The 9,399-nt window shown below is 38.7% G+C and overlaps 1 non-coding gene across 1 annotated transcript; it reads left to right on the top strand.

Annotated features, from left to right (window-relative positions):
- Window positions 1–1,023: 1,023 nt before the first annotated feature.
- LOC118642978 lies at window positions 1,024–1,128 on the top strand. Its single transcript, XR_004961885.1, has one exon. It is a non-coding gene; the product is annotated as a U6 spliceosomal RNA (small nuclear RNA).
- The last annotated feature ends 8,271 nt before the right edge of the window (window positions 1,129–9,399 follow it).

Genomic DNA, 9,399 nt, shown 5'->3' on the forward strand with positions numbered 1-9,399 from the left:
ATTTATTATGCTCCTGGACTCTGGAGGTCAGACCTTTGCATGGGACACAGCAGCAACGGTGTGTCTCTTCACAATGTCTGGGGCCTTGACTGGGAAGATTTAGCTTCTGGAAGTGACTCCAGCAGCTGGGGTCTAGAATCATTCCTCTGACTGGTTCAACAGATACGCTTTAGCACCATCCATATGTCAGGGACAGGGACGATGGTGAATCAAATCCATCATGATCACTGTGCCTACAGGACTAAAATCTAGAAATGCATGGGTCAGACATGGGTCATATGCTCATATTAAGGTCCCAGTACATTGGTGACAAGTGTTTCTATCATGAAGCAGAAGAGGTTAACAGGGGCCAGGACCTGCAAAGTCTGACATGTAAGGTGACCATATGTCCCAGTTGTAAAGGGAAAGTCCTGATTGTGGCCGTTGTTCTGTCTTCCGATTTGATTTTGTAATCATTTCATTTTCTTTTTCAGATTTTTATTGAAGTATTATTATTAGTTACAACAAAATAAAGTAAAATGGGTTCAGCAGAGCTCTTCTCCACAGTTCAGCTACAGGCATGCTCGAGTCTAACAGCATGAGAGATCTGCATGGCCTTTCCTTCAAGGGCAGCATGCTGGGTTGCTGATCCAAATGCTTAGCTACAAGGAGTCAGGAGTGTGTAAGTCCTTCTCCTCTCAAGTCACAATGAGGACATTGTTTAACCTGCTGCTTCTGCCACCTATTGATTGACTGACCAGTTTGTTACATGCTTGCTGAAGCCTGCAGGATGCTCGCTATCATGGGCTACCAACCTGGTAAACATGGAAATCTCAAAGCAGGTGCAAGAAATAGAGGCAGAACTGTGTGACTCTGAGCATTGGAATGGTCATCTACAGCTTCCTAGTAGATTGTAAAGATCTGAAATTATTTGTTTATTTTATTTTACCTTTTTTATTAAACATATTCAGCAGCAAAGACCTAAAAAATTAAAGTACAAGTCTGATAAAAAATTATTTCTACTTTTCAAAAATCTTGTTGATAGTGCTCACTTTGGCAGCAAGTACACTAAAATTGGAATCATACAGAGATTAGCATGGTTCCCTGTGCAAGGATGACACGCAAATTTGTGAAGCATTCCATATTTTTTCCACCAACTTATGCCATACACAAGAATAAACTCAAAATGGATAAAAGATTTAAATGTAAGTTGAAAAGCCATAAAAATCCTAGAAAAGAAAACATAGGCAGTAAAATCTTAAACATCTCATATAGCAGTACTTTTACCAATACATCGCCTAGGGCAAGGAAAACAAAGGAAAAAATTAACAAATGGGACTACATCAAACTAAAGAGCTTCTGCACAGCAAAAGAAAGCATCACAAAATAAAAAGGAAACCTGCTGTATGGGAAAATATATTTGCCAATGATACATCTTATAAGTGTTTAATTTCCAAAATATACAAAGAACTCATACACCTGAACACCAGGAAGACAAACAATCCAATTAAAAAATGGGCAAAAGACCTGAATAGGCACTTCTCCAAAGAGTACACACAGATGGCCAACAGACACATGAAACAATGCTCAACATCAGAGAGATGCAAATTAAAACTACAATGAGGTATCACCTCACACCTGCCAGAATGGCTACTATCAGTCAATCAACACTGTTGGTGGGGATGTGGAGAAAAAGAAACCCTAGTACACTACTGGTGGGAATGCAGACTGGTGCAGCCACTGTGGAGAACAGTATGAAAGTTCCTCAAAAACTTAATAATGGAACTGCCTTATGACCCAGAAATCTCACTTCTGGGAATATATACTAAAAATCCTGGTAAATAAAAGCATACCAATTAGAAAGAATATATGCGCCCTTATGTTCATAGTAGCATTATTTACAATCACTAAGATCTGGAAACAACCCAAGTGCCCATTAGTAGATGAGTGGATAAAAAAGCTGTGGTACATTTACAAAATGGAATACTATGCAGCTGTAAGAAAGAAAGCTCTCGTACCCTTTGAGACAACATGGATGGATCTGGAGATGATTATGCTAAGCAAAATAAGCCAGTTAGAGAAAGACAAATATCACATGATCTCACTTATAAGTAGAATCTAAAAAACAAAATAAACTGATTAACAAAATAGGTCAAGAGGTATGGATGCATTAAACAGAATAACAGATCTCAGGATGGAAGGGTTAGAGGAGAGGGAACAAAAAAAGATTAACCAAAGACCATATGTGCATTTATGCATAACCTATGGACACAGACAACAGCACAGGGAAGGCTGGGCTGGGGCGGGGATGGTGTGGAGGGGAGCAAAAAGAAGGAAAATGAGAGACATCTGTAATACTGTCAAGAAGAAGAAGAAGAATGATGTTGGTGATAAATGTGTAATATGCACAAAATATCTGCTAATATATATATTTTTTATCCTCACCCGAGGACATTCTTGCATTTAACTTCAGATAAAGCAGGAGGGAGAGAGGGGTGAAGAGAGAAACCGAAACATAGATGTGAGAGAGACACATGAGCTGGCTGCCACCCAAACGACCCCAAATGGGGCCGGGGACAAACTGCAACTAAGGTACGTGCCCTTAGAGCAGTGGTTCTCAACCTTCCTAATGCCGCGACCCTTTAATACAGTTCCTCATGTTGTGGTGACCCCCAACCATAAAATTATTTTTGTTGCTACTTCATAATTTTAATTTTGTTACTGTTATGAATCTCCATTGGAAATATGTGTTTTCTGATTGTGTCTTAGGCGACCCCTGTGAAAGGGTCGTTTGACCCCCAAAGGGGTTGCGACCCACAGGTTGAGAACCGCTGCTCTAGAGCATGAACTTGAGTGCTATCCATGTTTATTGTTCTTAAAATGAAGGAAGGATTAAAAGACATTGTCCATCAATAGATGAGTGGATAAAAAGGCTGTGGTACATATATAGAATGGAATCCTATGCAGCTGTAAAAAAGAAAGATTTCTTATATTTTGAAATGACATGGAGGGAGTATTATGCTAAGTGAAATAAACCAATCAGAGAAAGACAAGTACCACACGATCTCACTTATTTGTGGAATATAAGGAACAAAAAATGCTGATAAACAAAATAGACCCAGAGACAAAGAAAGGAGTATGGTTCAGATTGACAAATTTCAGAGATGGGGAGGGGAGGATGAGATAAACCAAAGAACTTACATACATGTATGCATAACCAATGGACATAGACAACAATGCTTGAGGGAATGGGTATAGGGAGGAGGGTATCTGGAGAGAAAAAGGAAAAACATCTGTAACAAAAATAAATTAATTAATAAAAATAATTTTTTAAAAAAAGTATTTGATCCAACAAATGGCACTGGGACAAATGGATATCCAGGGAATATAAATAAACCTTTGTCTCTACATTTTGCCACGTGAACATGTTAAATCAAGATGGCTCATAGACCTGAATGTAAAGCTAATGCTGTCAAGCTTCCAGCACAAAATGAAAGCTTTTAACTTACCAATGGACAAAAAAAATCACTAACCAGAAAAGATAAAAATGGTAAGTTGAACTTCATCAATACTGGAAACTCATGCTTCTCAGAGACATAATTAAGAAAGGGAACGTGTAAGACATCGGCAAGGTAATATTTGCAATACATATATCTGACAAAATGTATTTTTTTAACTCTAACAAATAAATAATAAAAACAAACAAATCTTAAATGAGGAAAAAGATTTGAACTGACAACTCACAAAATAAAAGAGATTCTAGAGAGTTCTCCCACCCCTTCCACCATGTAAGGACACAGCAAGAAGACAGCTGTTTATGAACCAGGAAGCGGCATCTCACCAGACACCAAAGCTTCTGGCGTCTTTAACATACACTCCAGCCTCCAGAACTGTGAGAAGTAAACGTCTGCACGTCTGTTGTTTATGACCCCCCGCCCCGGCCACCCATCTGTGTTCTGTTATAGCAGCCTGAATGAACCGAGACAAAGTATATTAATTTTCTATTATTCCTACAATAAGTTATTACAAATTTAGTGACTTAAAACAACACAGATTTATCTTACAGTTCTGGAGGTCAGAAATCTGAGATGGGTCTCCCTGGGCTAAAAATCAAGTTGCTGTCCTAGTGGTTTCTTCCTGGAGGCTCTAGGGGAGAATGCATTTTCTTCTTGCTTTAAGAAGCCACCTGCACTTTATGGTTGCCAGCCCCTTCCTCTGTCTTCAAAGCCAGTGATGACCAGTAGAGTCTTTCTCACGCGACATCACTCCACGCTGACTCTTCATCCTAAGTCACCAACATTTAAGGATAACATGGTGATAAAGTTGGGCCCAGGATAATCTTCCTTGTTAAGGTCAGATAATTAGCAACCTAAATTCTATCTGCACTTCAATTCCCCTTTGCCAAGTAACATAATATATTTTCAAATTCCGGGTATTTGGACACGAACATCTTTGGGGGTCATTCTTTTGTACACCATAAGAAAATAGAGGTCAAATAAGGGTTACCACTGTAGGAGTTTGACTGGGAAGGGCACGAGCTATGGAGTGCTAGAGAAAATATTCTAAATCTTTATCTGGGGAATATTTATATAGGTACATTAATTTAAAAAAAAATTATCAAGGTGTTTGGTTGATGTGGCTCAGTGGATTGAGCATCGATAGTCTCATTGACTTAGAGGTCCCAGTTCAATTCCTGGGCAGGGTACATGCCCAGGTTGTGGGCTCGATCCCCAGTAGGGGGTGTGCAGGCATCAGCAGATTGTTGTATCTTTCTCACATCAATGTTTTTTCTCTCTCTCTCTCTCTCTAAAAAAAATCAATAAAAACATATATTTTTTAAAATCATCAAGGTCAAGCTGTATATATAAAATGTATGCACTTGAAGTATGACATACATCTATAAACAGTTTCAAAGAAATGTATGTGCCTTTGAAGCACTACTTTAGTAAATCCCCAGTGTCCTGCAGAAAGACTGAATGTTTTGAAGTCCACTGAACAAAATTGGACAATTCTAGATCAAAGTATTCAATAATATAAGGCAAGAAAACCCAGCTTTTGAAGCTTTTAGCAAATTTAAATCATCTAAAACAAAACTAGCAGAAAAAAGAAGACGATGAAATTTGGCCGTAAAAAGGAATTAAGAGACTAAACAAATTAAACCACAAGATTTTATATGGTGTTCAAAATATAATTTTGAAGCTGTATGTCCCAGCTTTTGTGAAGGATTTTTGGTAGAATTTCCACTTTTAATTGCATAAAGATATATGTGGCACGAGAATGGGATAAAATTAAGACATAATTTTCAATGCCAAAATTTGGTGAAACCTTTAAAAGATTCATAAATTGAGACGATTTAATAACCTTTGTACAGGGAACAATCTGACCGAGGTCAGAGGAGAGGGGTGGGGAGTACCAGATAAAGAAAGGTGAAGGGAGTAGCCGAAGAGCATATATGCACAGCACACCTCACAGAGCCGAGTGGTGAAGGCCGGGGGGGGGGGGGGGGGGGGGGGGGGGGGCTGGGTGGAGGTGGGCAAAGGAGGGCAAGAGAGGACATCTGTGATAGTATCAACAATAAAAACAACTTATTTGGAGACGAAATATATGATCTATTATAAGTTTAAGCACTTAAAATTTTGTTTTTATGAAAAAGTAGAAATAGAAGATGTATTTCTTATAATAAATATTTTAATATTTTTAAAAATTTTTATCAACTCTAGTGAAGATAAATTATTGCTGATGTGCTAAATATAGCTGTGTCTATACACCTTCTTGCCAGAATCCAAACAATTCATATTAACATCTTCAAATTATGTGGCTTTAATCAGAACATCAGTTGTGGCGAGAGTGTTACACAAGGGGCCACGTTGAAGGAGAGGTGAAAAGAGAAGTTTGCGTAGAACTCATAAACACTGCACTTCGTTTATTTCAATTCAAATTTCAGCAGAATATTTTGTTTAATCTGTGCATTTTTCACACAAATACATATTTACATGCTTAATGGAAACTGACCTTTATTCTCTGAATTTGATTTGAAAATGTCTGGAAAAAAATAGCATTTGCCCTTTGTTGTATAATTTTTTATCAAAATATAACCTGGTAATATACATATTTAGATTAAAAATGAACGACAAGTTACCTTTCTCAATTATGCACCTATAAATATTCAAAATAAACTTTCAAAACTATATCTATATGTTGAAAGTGATGGCCAATGGTTATATATATATATATATATATATATATATATATATAAAAGAATAGTACCTGAATGGAGGAAGAAAGTCTGAAGCTATGGAAGTATTTGGCCTAAAACGTTTATGTATTTCAAAATAAAAATTAGAATTGGGGATTCCCTTCTTTGCTGAGGAATTTGCACTGAGCCTACCAGGCATATGAGCATCTGTAAGAAGACGCTTTCTCAATTAAAAATGCTATCGTTATAGAAAGGAGTCAATTAAGGACATCAATAACTTTAATTTTATTAACCATAAAATACAACTATATAGAATATTATTGCTAATTTTCAAAAAATTATTAAAAAAGTAAGACCATATTAAAAATATATTGCTCAGAAAAAATATCAGTGGCCCGATATTAGAGATAAATATGCTAAATAACTGATAAAGTGTGTGAATATGTGCCCAAATAATTATTCTGCTAATGTAATTTTAATGTTAAGGTGATCAATATGAAGATTAATTTTAATGTATATTATTTTAATATTTTGGTAATTTTAAGTTCTTTAGTAGAATTATTTTAGAGGCCCACCGATGTATTAAAAACAACTGCTATTCAGCAAATAAACATTTTAAAATTACATAAATTCAAGTATTCTTTATTCTCTCTTGTACTCTCAAAACTGTTGCAGTTTGGACGACAAATTTTATGCTCAAACTACTTAATGGCCATAAGAACAAAGATAAACCAAGGAAAGATTCTAAGTATGGGATGACAGAATCAAACTAGCATTTTGCAAATCACTAAGCTATGCTTGCTAGATAGAAGAGGACCACATTTTCTGAGAGGCAGACTCCAAGTTGGGATCTGGGAAATGCTTTGAGTCAAGTTCATTGCTGCAGGCTGGGTTCCAGGACGCTGGCTCTGGGTAAAGATTAGCATGCAAGTCACTTATTATCAAGTTATCCTGCAAGCACAATCTACAAGAAGGATTGGGCTAGAGAAAACACTGGGATATGATGTCCCAAGGTCTCTCTGTGGAAGCCCTAGACTACCTCTGTTGAGTCCTGAGGCTGGGAACAGCCTTTGGAGTTGCCTAAAGTTGAGACAGCTCTTAGCCCTGGAATCCAGGTCACCACAAGAATAGGTGTGACCTTGGGCAAGGCAGCTCTCTCTGGTGAGGCAATCTCCCTGGGGGTTCCTTTTAGCAACACACCCAGCACCTGAGAATGAAGTTGTTCCATTCCAGAAGGTGGCTTCTGGCACTGTCACAGCGTCCACAAGGCTCATTCTGGGCTGCTGCCTGGACGTGCAGAGGCTCTGCGCCCAGCACAGGACACAGTCCTAGTGCCAGGGAAGGTCGTTTTTCTCATTCACACACAGACATCTCTAAGTAAGTAGTGGCAGATCTATTTCCATTTATAGAGAATGTAGTAAAAGCAACTGACTGCATTGTCCACCCAGGTGTGGCCATGTTTCTTCCCTGAGCCTCCACAATGGGACTAACAGAACCTAGGCTTTGTATGTCCTGATGAGCTGGCAAAGAGCTTCAGGTAGCTTGGTCAAGAATCTGGCTGCTCCCCCAAAATGGAAGGTCTTCAGCCTGCTTGTGTTCCCCTAAGCTCTGTTTTCCTCAGTGCTGGGGTCTTTCCAGAGGTGGTGGGTGAAATTGGGGCACTTACAGATGAACAAGACATCCACCTCCCTGGTGCACAGTGGCTCAAAGCCAAGGCAGGACTTCAAATTAATGTGGGCCACAGTTACTGGACATAATGACTTCTGCTTTTCCATCATTCACTTGCCTCTTGCACAATAACGGTGGTTGGCCAGTTATAATACAGTTCCATCATTTTATAATCACATTTAAAGCCAGCAATTTAACAAAATGCCATTTAACAAAATGCTGTGCACAAAAAAAAGAAGAAGAAATGATAAATTATCCTCACAAAGGAAAACAACCAAATTCCCAGAATAGTGTTTGCTGTAAAAGCTGCTCTCGGCTGCATGCGCTTCATCTGCTGATTCATTCTCCTTTTAAAACCTTTCTTCCCAACACTTTGGGAAGTAAAAGGAAAAAAAGCCCAATTTTCCAAAGTAAAGATGGTAATTTGGTAAGTGTTGTTTTCCAAAATGCAGCACTATAAATCCCATTTATCTATCACAAGCCATCAAAATCTTTCACATTTTTAAGAGTTCTGCTCCCAATCCTAAACTCTGTCTAGCTTTTACTTACAGATTATTTTTTAGTCCAAAGTTGCCAATCATCATGAAGGATTATTTGGATCAGAATCTAAGAGAAAGTTTTACATCAGAGAGAAGAGTCAGGAAAGTATTTGGTAGACTGCAAGCTATTTTAATATGAGGTGTTACTCTCTTATCAGCAGTGATAATGACGGTGAGACCACCACCAAAAATGTGGAAGAGCAAAGAACAATGGTTAGAAAGTCTACCCTCATGGCGTAACACCTCACATATCCACGGAACTCTATAAATACTTAATTATGTTTCTTTAAGTGTATTGGAAGGAACTGAATAGAAAAGGTTCCCCACAAAAGATGCCCTGGCCCAGTCAGGCGAGAACACAAAACTTTGGGATGTTCTCCTCTGCTCATGAGAGAAGATCCAAGAGGCTCTCCAGCTCCCAGGAACTGGAGTTGCAGAGCTGAGGCCACTGGTTTAAAGTGAGAAGATTCCCACCACTCCTGGAAACAAAACGAGGCTGACTCTGCTGTCATGCCAGCCCCAGATGAAGACAGTGTTGCAGCCTCAGTCCCTAGGGCATGACCTCTGCAACCGGCAGAATGAATGCCATAAGGTCACAGAGTTGCGAGAGCCCCACCCCACATGAATTTCTTGCATGACCCTGGGCCCCTGACCAGACTGTCCTGAACCTCGGATGTGAAGCTCCTGGTGTTACAAAGACCACTACAGGACTACTTAATAAACATCACCCACCAACTCTTAGCAACCAGAAACCTCAATAACCTTTCCTTAATTGAATTTATTGGGGTGACATTGGTTAATTAAATTATATGGGATTCAGGTGCTCAGTTCCATAATACATCATCTGTATATTGTATTGTGTGCTTACCACTCAAGTCAAGTCTCCTTCCACCACCATGAATCCCCCCTTTACCCTCTTTTACCTTCCCCATGCCCTTTCTCTCTGGTAATCACTGTACTGTTGTCTGTGTTTGACAGGTTTTTGTGGGGGCTTTTGCTTAATTCCTTCACCTTTTT

This window comes from Molossus molossus, unplaced genomic scaffold (genome assembly GCF_014108415.1).
Source record: "Molossus molossus isolate mMolMol1 unplaced genomic scaffold, mMolMol1.p scaffold_m16_p_3, whole genome shotgun sequence".
Lineage (NCBI taxonomy): Eukaryota > Metazoa > Chordata > Mammalia > Chiroptera > Molossidae > Molossus > Molossus molossus.